We start from the raw sequence: 15,961 nt of genomic DNA, 5'->3' as shown, positions 1-15,961 counted from the left end.
TGGACAAGGCCCGGGCCGGGAGAATACCGGCTAATATTTAATAATAAAATAACACTAAGTGAAGCTTGAGGAAGTGCAGAGGAGTGTATCAACACCAGTGTGAAAACGGAAGAAAATAAGCTACGAAAAAAATGCTGTAATTAATTAAACCTTTCTTTATTGGAAAAGTGAAGAAGAGGAGATATGATCACGACACAATAATCCTACGGGCCATAAACAGGGTAGATAAGAATAGTCTCTTCACCCGGGATGCAACAAGAACAAGCGGGCAGGGGTGGAAACATCCAGATGAGCCTAAGGAATATTAGAACGCATCTCAATTTAAGATTTTAGAGAACTGCACTGAACTGAATAATGAGACACGCTCAACGGGCTCAAAAATGGATATCTGAACCAAGAGTTGTAGCTCACCCTCGCTAACTCATACAAGTAACTACACATAGGTACTTAATAACTAGTTCAGTTCTTCTGGAACTACCAGTATGTAATCTCAGATATGCCCACCCCTTCTACCTTTCGTTCAAGACGAAGGAGAGGAAGTAGCGTCCGAGGGAAGACATCCTGTGTAAAGCAGTGTGCTGGGGTGAGAGGAGGGGGGATAGAACCTGTGAATGGACCACAAGTTATTGGACGGAAGGAAGGGCAGGTGGGGAAGGAGCAGGTGGATAGGGGCAGGTGGTGGAGGCTTTGAGTGGAAGGGCAGGTGGTGGAGGCTTTGAGTGGAGGGGTAGAGGGAGGCTTTGAGTGAAGGGGTAGGGAGAGGCTTTGAGTGACGGAGTAGGGGGAGGCTTTGAGTGAAGGAATAGGGGGAAGCTTTGAGCGAAGGGGTAGGGGGAGGCTTTGAGTGAAGGTATAGGGGGACGCTTCGAGTGATGGGGTAGGGGGAGGCTTTGAGTGAAGGGGTAGGGGGAGGCTTTGAGTGAAGGAATAGGGGGAAGCTTTGAGTGAAGGGGTAGGGGGAGGCTTTGAGTGAAGGAATAGGGGGAAGCTTCGAGTGAAGGGGTAGGGGGAGGCTTTGAGTGAAGGGGTAGGGAGAGACTTTGAATGAAGGGGTAGGGGGGAGGCTTTGAGTGACGGAGTAGGGGGAGGCTTTGAGTGAAGGAATAGGGGGAAGCTTTGAGCGAAGGGGTAGGGGGAGGCTTTGAGTGAAGGGGTAGGGAGAGACTTTGAATGAAGGGGTAGGGGGAAGGCTTTGAGTGACGGAGTAGGGGGAGGCTTTGAGTGAAGGAATAGGGGGAAGCTTTGAGTGAAGGGGTAGGGGGAGGCTTTGAGTGAAGGGGTAGGGGGAGGCCTTGAGTGAAGGAATAGGGGGAAGCTTTGAGTGAAGGAATAGGGGGAAGGTTTGAGTGAAGGAATAGGGGGAAGCTTCGAGTGAAGGGGTAGGGGGAGGCTTTGAGTGAAGGAATAGGGGGAAGCTTTGAGTGAAGGGGTAGGGGGAGGCTTTGAGTGAAGGGGTAGGGGAAGGCTTTGAGTGGAGCGGCAGGTGAGCAAGGGGCACTTCCCCTCCCTCTCTACCCCCCACCTGCCTGTACATACTGCACCTTGGGGTAAGATAGACTTCCGGTGTAAGGGTTGTGATTGGTGATGATTATGGTGGTGGTAGTGGTGGTGGTGATGATTATGGTGGTGGTAGTGGTGGTTGTGATGATTATGGTGGTGGTAGTGGTGGTGGTGATGATTATGGTGGTGGTGATGATTATGGTGGTGGTAGTGGTGGTGGTGATGATTATGGCGGTGGTAGTGGTGGTTGTGATGATTATGGTGGTGGTAGTGGTGGTGGTGATGATTATGGTGGTGGTAGTGGTGGTGGTGATGATTATGGTGGTGGTAGTGGTGGTTGTGATGATTATGGTGGTGGTAGTGGTGGTAGTGGTGGTGGTGATGATTATGGTGGTGGCGATGGTGATGATTATGGTGGTGGTGGTGGTGATGGTGATGATTATGGTGGTGGTAGTGGTGGTGGTGATGATTATGGTGGTGGTAGTGGTGGTGGTGATGATTATGGTGGTGGTAGTGGTGGTGGTGATGATTATGGTAGTGGTAGTGGTGGTTGTGATGATTATGGTGGTGGTAGTGGTGGTGGTGATGATTATGGTGGTAGTAGTGGTGGTGGTGATGATTATGGTGGTGGTAGTGGTAGTGGTGATGGTTATGGTGGTGGTAGTGGTGGTGGTGATGATTATGGTGGTGGTAGTGGTGGTGGTGATGATTATGGTGGTGGTAGTGGTGGTGGTGATGATTATGGTGGTGGTAGTGGTGGTGGTGATGATTATGGTGGTGGTAGTGGTGGTGGTGATGATTATGGTGGTGGTAGTGGTGGTGGTGATGATTATGGTGGTGGTAGTGGTGGTGGTGATGATTATGGTGGTGGTGGTGATGATTAAGGTGATGATTATGGAGGTGGTGGTGGTGATGGTTATGGAGGTGGTGGTGGTGATGGTGATGATTATGGAGGTGGTGGTGATGATGGTGATGATTATGGAGGTGGTGGTGATGATTAAGGTGATGATTATGGAGGTGGTGGTGGTGATGATTATGGAGGTGGTGGTGGTGATGGTGATGATTATGGAGGTGGTGGTGATGATGGTGATGATTATGGAGGTGGTGGTGATGATTATGGTGATGATTATGGAGGTGGTGGTGATGATTATGGTGATGATTATGGAGGTGGTGGTGATGATTATGGTGATGATTATGGAGGTGGTGGTGATGATGGTGATGATTATGGAGGTGGTGGTGATGATGGTGATGATTATGGAGGTGGTGGTGATGATGGTGATGATTATGAAGGTGGTGGTGATGATGGTGATGATAATGGTGGTGGTGGTGGTGGTGGTGATGGTGGTGGTGGTGATGGTAGTGGTGGTGATGGTAGTGGTGGTGATGGTAGTGGTGGTGATGGTAGTGGTGGTGATGGTAGTGTTGGTGATGGTGGTGATGGTAGTGGTGGTGATGGTAGTGGTGGTGATGGTGGTGGTGGTGATGGTAGTGGTGGTGTTGGTAGTGGTGGTGATGGTAGTGGTGGTGATGGTAGTGGTGGTGATGGTAGTGGTGGTGATGGTAGTGGTGGTGATGGTAGTGGTGGTGATGGTGGTGGTGGTGATGGTAGTGGTGGTGATGGTAGTGGTGGTGATGGTAGTGGTGGTGATGGTAGTGGTGGTGATGGTAGTGGTGGTGATGGTAGTGGTGGTGATGGTAGTGGTAGTGATGGTGGTGGTGGTGATGGTAGTGGTGGTGATGGTAGTGGTGGTGATGGTAGTGGTAGTGATGGTGGTGGTGGTGATGGTAGTGGTGGTGATGGTAGTGGTGGTGATGGTAGTGGTGGTGATGGTAGTGGTAGTGATGGTAGTGGTGGTGATGGTAGTGGTGGTGATGGTAGTGGTGGTGATGGTAGTGGTGGTGATGGTAGTGGTGGTGATGGTAGTGGTAGTGATGGTAGTGGTGGTGATGGTAGTGGTGGTGATGGTAGTGGTGGTGATGGTAGTGGTGGTGATGGTAGTGGTGGTGATGGTAGTGGTGGTGATGGTAGTGGTGGTGATGGTAGTGGTGGTGATGGTAGTGGTGGTGATGGTAGTGGTGGTGATGGTAGTGGTAGTGATGGTAGTGGTGGTGATGGTAGTGGTGGTGATGGTAGTGGTGGTGATGGTAGTGGTGGTGATGGTAGTGGTGGTGATGGTAGTGGTAGTGATGGTAGTGGTGGTGATGGTAGTGGTGGTGATGGTAGTGGTAGTGATGGTAGTGGTGGTGATGGTAGTGGTGGTGATGGTAGTGGTGGTGATGGTAGTGGTAGTGATGGTAGTGGTGGTGATGGTAGTGGTGGTGATGGTGGTTACGTTCACTACCCTCACTCACACAACACTCACTTTAATATCTTCATTATGTACATGACATCCATGGTGTGGGTGGTAGCCAAAATATTAGACACATAATGTGTCCAGGAACTGGGCAGCAAAGTGTTCATAGCTAAGTTACAGTTTATATATGGGTTACAATAGTAACGAGTTATTTATGCAGCCATGGACTCTGCAACAAAAATATTACAACGAAGTTTAAAGTATTTATATTACCTTATAGTTTAGGAAGGTATGCTTGAATGTGAACAAGCTATTTACAATAGGCAAAGTCTGGGTATTTTTCCAGAATGGATAGTAATAAGCCATTGTGGATCAAATGCTCTGACATTTTTTTGAACATTTGTGAGTTGTCTCTTAATTCATTAATTTTATCGCATTCCCGCACACAATGAGGCAGTGTGTAACAACAGTTCATCTGGCAACGTTAATAGATTATCTAAATCGCTTATAAATTTGAAGCAGCATCTCAAGAGATTTTTGTAACCCAGTCTGAGCCTCACAATAGTGACATCCAAGAGTCTGTTGATTTTGTTGGATGTACCATTGACATGTGGCTCCTGCATTATAGAATGATGATAGGTCGACTGCCTGGTGTCAGTCTCCCTGAATCTCAAATGAAGTTCTTTTCATATATATTTGTTCTCAAACTATTAGTTAACAGCCAAAGGCTCTTCTATCATGCATATTAGGGCCAATGTATGATGCAATCTACAGGTGTACTCTGACTCCACTGTCTACAGCCCTACAATACCTGTGCCTGGCTTCTGACACACATGCCATAATTGACTCTCATGCAGTTTAAAACATTTATGGATAAAGAATCAGTTACAATTAAGGAGCCAACCATGGACACATCTGAGTGCAGGGAGTATAGCAAACAGTTCGGTTTGAAGGGTAGAAGCCGATCGTTAATCCACGCTTCAATTTCTATACGAGAGCCATCACTCTGCACAACAGTGGCACTACCAGCCATCACTCTGCACAACAGTGGCACTACCAGCTGCAACAGTGGATCGGTGAACAGAACCATCAACATTATATATATACATAATGTGTAAAAGAGTAATAAGTTGCCTTACTCTCCTTGTAGAAGTCTTTGTTCCAACTACTCTTCACATACTCCTAATAAGGACCCCAATGGAAATAAATCACTTTTTTGGGGTTATCATAGGTAATTTACAAATGTTACTAGGTATGATAACTGTACTTATGTGTACCCGTACCTAAATAAACTTATTTATTTACTTAATCTTTATTCAGGCTGTTCAGGGAACAGACTGCTTGCACGTGTCATAGTATGAGCCAGTTCAAGAAGAGCCAAAAGGTACCTAATGAATTTTTTTTAATGAATGTAGGGACAGAAAGGAAGGAGAATGAGTTTTTTTATATATTTTTTTTAGGTAACACACATGCAAATATAAATTCTTCTTCTTATTATTATTATTAAAGATTCGCCGGTATTCTCCCGGCCCGGGCCTTTTCCAAGTGGTGGCCCGGCCTTGGCTCCCTCTTTAGGGAGTGTCTGAGACCTAAGTCTCCCATGGGAGGAGGCACAAGTACCTCCTCATCTTTGGGACCAACTGTCCCCAGGCCTAGCCACAAGCTAGGCCTCTCTGGTCTGCCATCCCCGCCCCAAGGTGGCAAATGGGAATGACAGTCTTATTAGCTAAAGGCTCGGGCTCAGGCCCCTACCCTACCCTAGAAGGGTTAGGCATGGTGTCGATGAAAAATATAAATAACTCAATTTACCTTATTCCTAGTAGTATATCTCTTATAGTATAATAAAATATCTCCTTTATAGTATGATAAAGTAATAAAAGAACTCCAATGGAAATAAGTGTGTGATGAATGGAAATAAGTGACTGACTTTTTTTGGGTTATCCCAGGTTCTCTACACATATACTGCTATGTATGATGATCTATGTAACTGTATTTGTGTATACCTGAATAAACTTATTTATTCTTTTGTTAATCATGAAAATATATTAGAAAATGGTATACATGAAGAGTAAGAGAAAATGGTGATGCTGGTAAATATAATCATGAACCCAGGTGTTTTTTCAATTCAATTCAAAGTTTATTCTCTATAAGGATTACAATGCTGAGTTTACAGAATTTGGTTATTGTGTGGTTTACATGTAGTAAAATAATGATTACAGAGTGTACCACTAGAACACCTAGCATGGCTAGGCATTTCGGGCAGACTTAGTTTAATTCTTAATTTTAAAATATTACAAATTATGAGGTAAGTTGGTATTATGGCTAAGTGACTAAATACTAGTTTGTGAGTTTAGCAATGTGAATGTTTTTGTTTTGGCACAGTACATAGTTTCAGTATTGGAGTATCACAGGATTCATTATTTTAAGATTGAGATTAATATTACTGTTTATGGTCAAATGGGTGAGTGAGTGTAAGTGTGAACCACCAGGTGGTATTCGTGTAGTTAGTTGACGGGGTGTATCAGGGAGATAAGATGTTTTCTAATGGTAGTTTTGAAGGTGATGAATGTATCTGCAGTTCTAGAGTTCTCAGGTAGGGTGTTCCAGATTTTAGGGCCTTTGATATACATTGAATTTTTGTAAAGGTTTAGTCGGACCCGGGGAATGTCGTAGAGATGTTTGTGTCTGGTGTTATGCCTGTGGGTTCTGTCCCAACTATCAAGAAAGCGTTTTAGGTCAAGGTTGATATTGGAGTTTAAGGTCCCGTAGATGTAGATTGCACAGTAGTAAGTGTGGATGTACTGAACAGGGAGTAAGTTTAGATCTATGAAAAGTGGGGGGGGGGGGTGTTGCCAGGGATGGGATTTAGTGATTATTCTTACTGCAGCTTTTTGTTGGGTTATTATTGGCTTTAGGTGTGTTGCTGCAGTTGATCCCCAAGCACAAATAGCATAGGTGAGGTATGGATAAATAAGTGAGTGGTATAGTGTGAGAAGGGCATTTTGCGGCACGTATTGTGTCGTATCTTGGAGAGGATCCCATCTTCACAAAATGTCATTAATGAGATTATTAATCTTACTAACAGCGACTGGTCTTCTTCTTCAGTGCTCGGAATCATGTGATAGATGACAGTCTACTTTTAAGTCTAAAATACTGCTTAACTATTTAATACTTAATGATAAGTCTAGGGCGACGCCGTTTTGGATACTTTTTTTGGTTATGTGTTGGATATGGGTGCTGAAATTCAGGTTGTTGTCAAGGTATAGGCCTAGGAATTTGCCCTCATTATGTCTGGTAATTAGAGTGTTGTCGATCTTAATGTTAATTTGTGCATCTCCTGCTCTGCTACCAAACATAATATAATAGGTTTTGTCAGTGTTAAGCGTAAGTTTATTGGCTGTCATCCAAGTCGATATTTTGATCAGCTCCTCGTTAACAATGGTGTTGAGGGGTGGCAAGATTAGGGTGAGAGAAGACATAAGTCGTCGTCAGCAAAGAGAATGGGTTTCAGGTGTTGGGATACGTTTGGAAGATCATTGATGTATATGAGGAAGAGCAGGGGACCTGCGGAACTCCAGTATCAAGTGGCCGTGTTGTTGATGCTGTGTCTTTAATGGTGACATACTGATACCTATTAGTAAGGTAAGATTTGAAATAAGCAAGCGCATGGTCTCTTATACCGTAGTGGTCAAGTTTGTTGAGTAGGATGCCGTGGTCTACTGTGTCAAAAGCTTTTCTTAGGTCAATAAAAATTCCTAGTGGATATTCCTTATTTTCCAATGCTGTGTAAAGCAGATCTAGCATTTTTATGATTGCATCATTAGTGCTTTTATTTTTCCTGAATCCAAATTGGCAGGGGTTGAGTATGTTTTGTGCCGTTATAAATGAATATAGTCTCCTGTGCACGAGTTTCTCAAAGATTTTGGATAGCAATGGTAAGTTTGATATTGGCCTGTAGTTGTTTAAGTCTGTAGGGTCACCACCTTTATGTATTGGTGTAACCCTTGCCATCTTGAGTAGTTTCGGGAAGGTGCTAGTTTCTAGTGACTTGTTAAAAAGTAATGAAACAGCATGCGAAAGGACATGGGCCGCTCGCTTGTACAGTAATGGTGGGACATGAGACAGATTCCCTGAGTTATTTTTAAGTGACTTTATAATCTCGGTGACTTCCGTGGGCTCAGTTGGTGCAAGACAGAAGGAATTTGGGGAATTCCCATCTAGGTAGTCCCCGGCATGGGCATTGGTATGTGGGATTTTATTGGCGAGATTAGATCCTATGGTTGAGAAGAAGTCATTTATCTTGTTAGCTGTGTCAGTGGGATGTAGTGGTGTTTCATTAGGTTTAGTTAGGGCAATATTCTTGTTTTTTTTTTCAGTTTGTGGGTCCCTAGAATCTGAGAGAGTGTTTTCCAGGTCTTTTTTATATCTCCTCTAGTGTCTGTGAATCTACTGGAGTAGTATAGTTGTTTGGCTTTCTTTATTACTTTGGTGAGAACTGATGAATAGTGTTTAAGAATATCTTTGTGTATTAAGCCCTGTCTATATTGCTTTTCATATTGGTGTTTCTTGTCAATGGATTTCAGAATGGTGCTGGTTAGCCAGATATTTGATTTTATTGGACACTCCTATATTAAATATAAATAATATATCTTGTATGACCCACTCTAGAGTGGCACTTATTTGAAAATATAGTAAGAATATATAATGTACGATTTAATTTTTTACAAGATGTATGCCCCGGCATAAGTGGAAACATTGGGCACTTGGTGTTCCTGCTCACCTAGCAGGAAGTAGGTGCCTGGGTGTTAGTTGATTGGTGTGGGTCGCATCCTGGGGTTCAGAATGATTTTTGCGAAATTACTGCATACACATATTTTCACTTGCTTTATTCGGTAAGAAGATCGTTGCTATTTAAGCCAAAATAGCAAGTTTTACCTATTCGGCACGACATCATATGTATATTGGTACAAGTAAGGGTTTTCTATAAAACTGGTAGATTATTTCAAGGAGTTCTGGAATGAATCTCCCTAAGTAATTGACTCGTATTTAAGATCGTCCTTTTATTGTAACAAAGTATTGGAACAATGTACCACCTAGTTATCCTTTAAGATAATCAGTATAGTGATAAATGTATCATTTCAACTAGGAAACAAAATTCAACAAATATAAAATTAACGATCTTTAAAGTGTTTAAGACAATACAGGCAGCACACTCCACCAATATTCAAAACTCTAAACCTACTCACCATACAAAACATCCATACTTATTACTGCACCTAGAACATTTAACTCTGACATAAACCCTCCCCTCAAACATCTCCTTACCAACCTCAACAGAACACATGACCATAACACAAGGCACAGATCACTCTTTGATGTTCCTCGTGTCCATCTCACGCTTTGCAAAAACTCAATGCACATAAAAGGTCCTAAAATCTGGAATTCGCCACCTGTGAATATAAAAGAAACACTGTTTATAAATTCAAGTCTCTTCTCAAAAATCACTTACTCACCCACAACTAAATAAATACTGAATAATTGTATTACATAAATTGTATCTCATAATTATATATATAATCAAAAAAGAAGCGCTAAGCCACAAGGACTATACAGCTGTATCTCATAAATGTTTCTCATTATTGTATCTCATAAATGTCTAACCTGTGACCCCATCATGCGGCCCGGTGGCCTGGTGGCTAAAGCTCCCGCTTCACACACGGAAGGCCCGGGTTCGATTCCCGGCGGGTGGAAATATTTCGACACGTTTCCTTACACCTGTTGTCCTGTTCACCTAGCAGCAAATATGTACCTGGGTGTTAGTCGACTGGTGTGGGGGACAAGATTAAGGAGCCCAATGGAAATAAGTTAGACAGTCCTCGATGACGCACTGACTTTCTTGGGTTATCCTGGGTGGCTAACCCTCCGGGGTTAAAAATCCGAACGAAATCTTTGTTATTTTTTTAATTACATACCTAACAGAATACTCCATTCTATTGAATACACAGCAACACAGTAAATGGCCATATGACCTGTCTTTGTAATACTCATTTGTGCTAAATTGTTATCTGTTTACAATAATGTTTTTACCACTGAATATATCATTGCTTAGTAATCTTAAGTTAATTTTAAGTCTGCCCATAATGCTCTGCATACAAGGGGCTTTGGCATGTTGCACTGTAATAACTGTATTCCTTTGTACTTCCCTGTATCATGTTCAAATTTATAAATAAATAAATAAATAAAATATACAAGAATAGTCACGGTACCTTATTACTGAAGGTACAAAATTTACGATTGTCTTCGTAAATATTTTACTTTAAGGTAACTCTTGGTCATGAATTTACATAGAAGTTATAAATACACAGTAAATACCATGGATGTAACACATTATCCATGTAAGTATGGATCTTACGATACAGTTAAACAGTGATCCAAAACCCCAAACTCAAATCAAAAGTTTGTTGATCACACTAACTTCTTCGTCAGGATCAATGAAATGAAAGTAGTGACCGTAAATATTGGAGCTTCTGTAGACTACCGGATCTTGGCTCAACACATATTATTACAATCTATCTTAGCGTAGTTGCACTTAAAATTAATATCTATGTTTTATAGTTAAGGAAACACACTTAGAATGTCTGAAAGACAGCGCAAATGACCATGTCTATTAATAACTCTGTTTTTCCGCCAAAACAGAGTAAACCAGGAGTCACCAACTACACCGTTTCTTTATATATATATATATATATATATATATATATATATATATATATATATATATATATATATATATATATATATATATATATATATATATATATATAAGGTAATGGAGGAGAGGTGTAGAGAAACAGTACCTGCAGACTCATCAGTATTAGTGACATCATAATCACTAGAAGTTCCACATGCTCACGCTCTGCTGTTTACTGAATATACTTGACTGCTCATGGAAGGGCAGGAGGCACCACCAGTGCCTCCTGCGTGCTACACACACTGTTTTACACAGGTAAATTTACAGGCTAAGGGAGGTTATCTTACCTCGCCTCGTTCCACAGTTACCTCTAAAAAGTTATACGGCTGCCCTCCCTCCCTCCCCTCTTGTCCTAAGGATAGAAGAGTAGCAACTAGTAAGGAGACTACCATAAGTCTCGCCCTGCCTGGGAATCAAACGCAGGTAACTTTGTTTGTGATCCGTGTGCTTTACTACTGATCTATGGTTCATATATTTAATCATGTTTTCCTCATACTTCTTATTCAAACTAATTTACAAAATGGTTTTATAATCTCGACCTTTCATTCCATCCTGAAGAAATATCGTCTCGAAACATCGTCCGGTTTTCATTCTTAATTTGTGAGTTGTGAATTATTCTAGTTACAGTATTGTAATATATTTTTCCTATTGTTTACTCACAGTGAATTATTTTCTCAACTTTAAACAACTGTGCAGCAAAGCGACTCACTGCCAACGGCCTGACTGAGCAACTCATCCATTGTAACTCCTATTTACCTGGAGTTTACCTGGAGAGAGTTCCGGGGGTCAACGCCCCCGCGGCCCGGTCTGTGACCAGGCCTCCTGGTGGATCAGAGCCTGATCAACCAGGCTGTTACTGCTGGCTGCACGCAAACCAACGTACGAGCCACAGCCCGGCTGATCAGGAACCGACTTTAGGTGCTTGTCCAGTGCCAGCTTGAAGACTGCCAGGGGTCTGTTGGTAATCCCCCTTATGTGTGCTGGGAGGCAGTTGAACAGTCTCGGGCCCCTGACACTTATTGTATGGTCTTTTAACGTGCTAGTGACACCCCTGCTTTTCATTGGGGGGATGTTGCATCGTCTGCCAAGTCTTTTGCTTTTGTAGTGAGTGATTTTCGTGTGCATGTTCGGTACTAGTCCCTCTAGGATTTTCCAGGTGTATATAATCATGTATCTCTCCCGCCTGCGTTCCAGGGAATACAGGTTCAGGAACCTCAAGCGCTCCCAGTAATTGAGGTGTTTTATCTCCGTTATGCGCGCCGTGAAGGTTCTCTGTACATTTTCTAGGTCAGCAATTTCACCTGCCTTGAAAGGTGCTGTTAGTGTGCAGCAATATTCCAGCCTAGATAGAACAAGTGACCTGAAGAGTGTCATCATGGGCTTGGCATCCCTCGTTTTGAAGGTTCTCATTATCCATCCTGTCATTTTTCTAGCAGATGCGATCGATACAATGTTATGGTCCTTGAAGGTGGTCCGGTGGTCTGGTGGCTAAAACTCCCGCTTCACACACGGAGGGCCCGGGTTCGATTCCCGGCGGGTGGAAATTCTGACACGTTTCCTTACACCTATTGTCCTGTTCACCTAGCAGCAAATAGGTACCTGGGTGTTAGTCGACTGGTGTGGGTCGCATCCTGGGGGACAAGATTAAGGACCCCAATGGAAATAAGTTAGACAGTCCTCGATGACGCACTGACTTTCTTGGGTTATCCTGGGTGGCTAACCCTCCGGGGTTAAAAATCCGAACGAAATCTTATCTTATCTTATCTTATCCTCCGACATGATCACTCCCAGGTCTTTGACGTTGGTGTTTCGCTCTATTTTGTGGCCAGAATTTGTTTTGTACTCTGATAAAGATTTAATTTCCTCGTGTTTACCATATCTGAGTAATTGAAATTTCTCATCGTTGAACTTCATATTGTTTTCTGCAGCCCACTGAAAGATTTGGTTGATGTCCGCCTGGAGCCTTGCAGTGTCTGCAATGGAAGACACTGTCATGCAGATTCGGGTGTCATCTGCAAAGGAAGACACGGTGCTGTGGCTGACATCCTTGTCTATGTCAGATATGAGGATGAGGAACAAGATGGGAGCGAGTACTGTGCCTTGTGGGACAGAGCTTTTCACCGTGCCTGCCTCGGACTTTACTCTGTTGACTACTACTCTCTGTGTTCTGTTAGTGAGGAAATTATAGATCCATCGACCGACTTTTCCTGTTATTCCTTTAGCACGCATTTTGTGCGCTATTACGCCATGGTCACACTTGTCGAAGGCTTTTGCAAAGTCTGTATATATTACATCTGCATTCTTTTTGTCTTCTAGTGCATCTAGGACCTTGTCGTAGTGATCCAATAGTTGAGACAGACAGGAGCGACCTGTTCTAAACCCATGTTGCCCTGGGTTGTGTAACTGATGAGTTTCTAGATGGGTGGTGATCTTGCTTCTTAGGACTCTTTCAAAGATTTTTATGATATGGGATGTTAGTGCTATCGGTCTGTAGTTCTTTGCTGTTGCTTTACTGCCCCCTTTGTGGAGTGGGGCTATGTCTGTTGTTTTTAGTAACTGTGGGACGACCCCCGTGTCCATGCTCCCTCTCCATAGGATGGTAAAGGCTCGTGATAGGGGCTTCTTGCAGTTCTTGATGAACACGGAGTTCCATGAGTCTGGCCCTGGGGCAGAGTGCATGGGCATGTCATTTATCGCCTGTTCGAAGTCATTTGGCGTCAGGATAACATCAGATAGGCTTGTGTTAACCTATATATAGTATTCTGGTGAAATTCGATGATGAGAGAATATATGGTTGACCCACGCGGGTTTAGCGCTTCTTTGAATGCAGTAATGTAATAGTACACGACTGAATGCTTCTTGGCGGATTTCAGTCATTAATTAGTTTGAATTATATATTAAGTATGTTTTGCAGTCGAGATACTGTCCATACCCCACAAAAATATCCCTTGTGCAAATTAATATTCTGGGAGTTTACTATCCATAATACATAAAGGAGAACTGCAGCAGGTATACTGGCCCATGCTTGGCAGGGCTAACTCATTCATATACCTGTCTAACGCATTTTTAAAAGTGCCTACAGTTTTCGGTTCATTGCACTATTCAGGAGTTTGTTCCACTCATTCGTAACTCTATTACCAAACCAGTGCTTTCCTATATCCTTTTCAAATCTAAATTTTTCCATTTTGAATCCAATGAGGCACGTTAGCTGTACCCTCTTTATTCCCAGCTTACATCTGTACACTTGAATCATATCCTTCCCAATTCTACGCATTTACAGAGAATGCAAATTCAGTGCCGCCAGCCTATGCTTGTAGGGAAGATTTCTGATACTTGGGATCACCTTCGTCATCCTTCTATGTATGTTTTCCAGCACATTTATATCCATTATGTAATATGGAGACCAGAACTGTGCAGCATAATCTAAATGAGTTGTAACACTTATGCAATGTTATTTTGGCTTTAGAATACTGCTAACTAGACCTCCTTAGTCTTTTTCGCATTCGGATTAATTGATATCTACATTATTTAGTTTAAAAGTATCATGATTTTTTTTCCATAATAAGAACCTTACATTTGTCTACATTAAACTTCATCTGCCATTTCTCCGACAACTGTATAAACTTATCCAGATTTTGATGTACCTTCATGTATGCTTGAATAACTCCAAGCTGGCCAGGTAGGGCCAGTCATAAGATTTTGTTGGGATTTTTAACCCCCGTGTGAAAAATTATTATTTTGACGATGAGCCAAATAACCTATTGGAAGTTTACAGGGCTTTACCTGAATTATTACCTGCAAGTAATTTGGGTGAGGTAAGTGGGACTAAATCATAGTAGGTCACTGAACTGCAGCTGCTTCGACTGTCCACTTCCTCACTACCTTCACAAAAAGCTAGACCTGGCATTAAATTAACGATTATAAAATTAAAACCAGCTACTCTGGTACATTAAGTTTAGTGGACTGTATGATTAGGCTTGCTTGCTGGGTACACAAAAATATAACTATTAGTGGCCCGGTGGTCTGGTGGCTAAAACTCCCGCTTCACACACGGAGGGCGCGGGTTCGATTCCCGGTGGGTGGAAATTCCGACATGGTTTCCTTACACCTATTGTCCTGTTCACCTAGCAGCAAATAGGTACCTGGGTGTTAGTCGACTGGTGTGGGTCGCATCCTGGGGGACAAGATTAAGGACCCCAATGGAAATAAGTTAGACAGTCCTCGATGACGCACTGACTTTCTTGGGTTATCCTGGGCGGCTAACCCTCCGGGGTTAAAAATCCGAACGAAATCTTATCTTATCTTATCTTACAAAGAACTTTGTCTTACCACTTAAATGCTGGAAAACACTTAAGGCTGATGGAACATACCCTAACCTAACCCTTGGCAGCTAGAATTTACGATGGCCAATGCAAAAACTACTGTACATTATGGGTAATCGTCACTTAACTATATGTGTTGTTGGGAAGGATTCATTGAAATCCTCTGTTTTCGTTCTCCACACACAATTCTTGCGGTCCCGAAAATTTCCTGTTGCAATTCTTCAACAGGAACGTGTCAGCAATTTCTGAATTACGAATTGAGCCCGATACACCCCATTAGGCCTCCGAGAACGCCTGATTATTAACAGAATTTCCCACTACAACTAGTGTTCAAAAATTGCAAATGGCGTCTCCTCTGGGCGTTACTCAGTAGATTTTCTCCCCCCCACTCCAAATTTCTCGAAAGGGTCAAATCAACATCATATATTAAACAATTATTATTTATTTATATGTTCTACATTTAGGAAATTATGTGTGACAAGTGGCTTTGAAAACCGACTGGTTGAAGATTGAGACACTTATGCAACATATGGGTATCTTTACTAAGGAAACGTTTCGCCACAGTGGCTTCATCAGTCTAATACAAAGTAGAAATGGGTTAGGAGACTAGGAGTTTGAGGTAATCAGTCCCTCATCATTCGTCTCTCGACCTGCGGGGAGAGAGGATGCTTCTACAGTTTCTCTTGCACACCACCTGGTGAGGAAAACATAGCATTAGCACCAAGATGGTGGACCGAATGAACTGGCGCATAAATACTGTCTGCATTGAGCTGGTTAGAGGATCTTTAAGCAGCGCCACGATGAACGTTCTCCTGCCAAGCATTATCAGGGACTGTTATGACATCCCCAATGAAGAGCTGTATGGTGTGGCACTGAATGGTATGTCAAGGGTCTTCGTGAAGTTCATGAGAGCTGACTTCTACTCTACCATCGTCGACGAATTTCAAGAAAGGAGGATGAGTATCAATTCGGCAGTGGAAGTATGCTTGCATGATGTGTCTAAGTATTTTACTTGGGTGAAGGTATGGAATGTACCTTTTGAGGCAACAACATACAGCCTACAAGATGTGTTCAGTGGTTATGGGACTGTACAC

Source organism: Cherax quadricarinatus, chromosome 50 (assembly GCF_038502225.1).
Source record: "Cherax quadricarinatus isolate ZL_2023a chromosome 50, ASM3850222v1, whole genome shotgun sequence".
Taxonomy (NCBI): Eukaryota; Metazoa; Arthropoda; class Malacostraca; order Decapoda; family Parastacidae; genus Cherax; species Cherax quadricarinatus.
Note: the sequence above shows the minus strand (reverse complement) of the source record.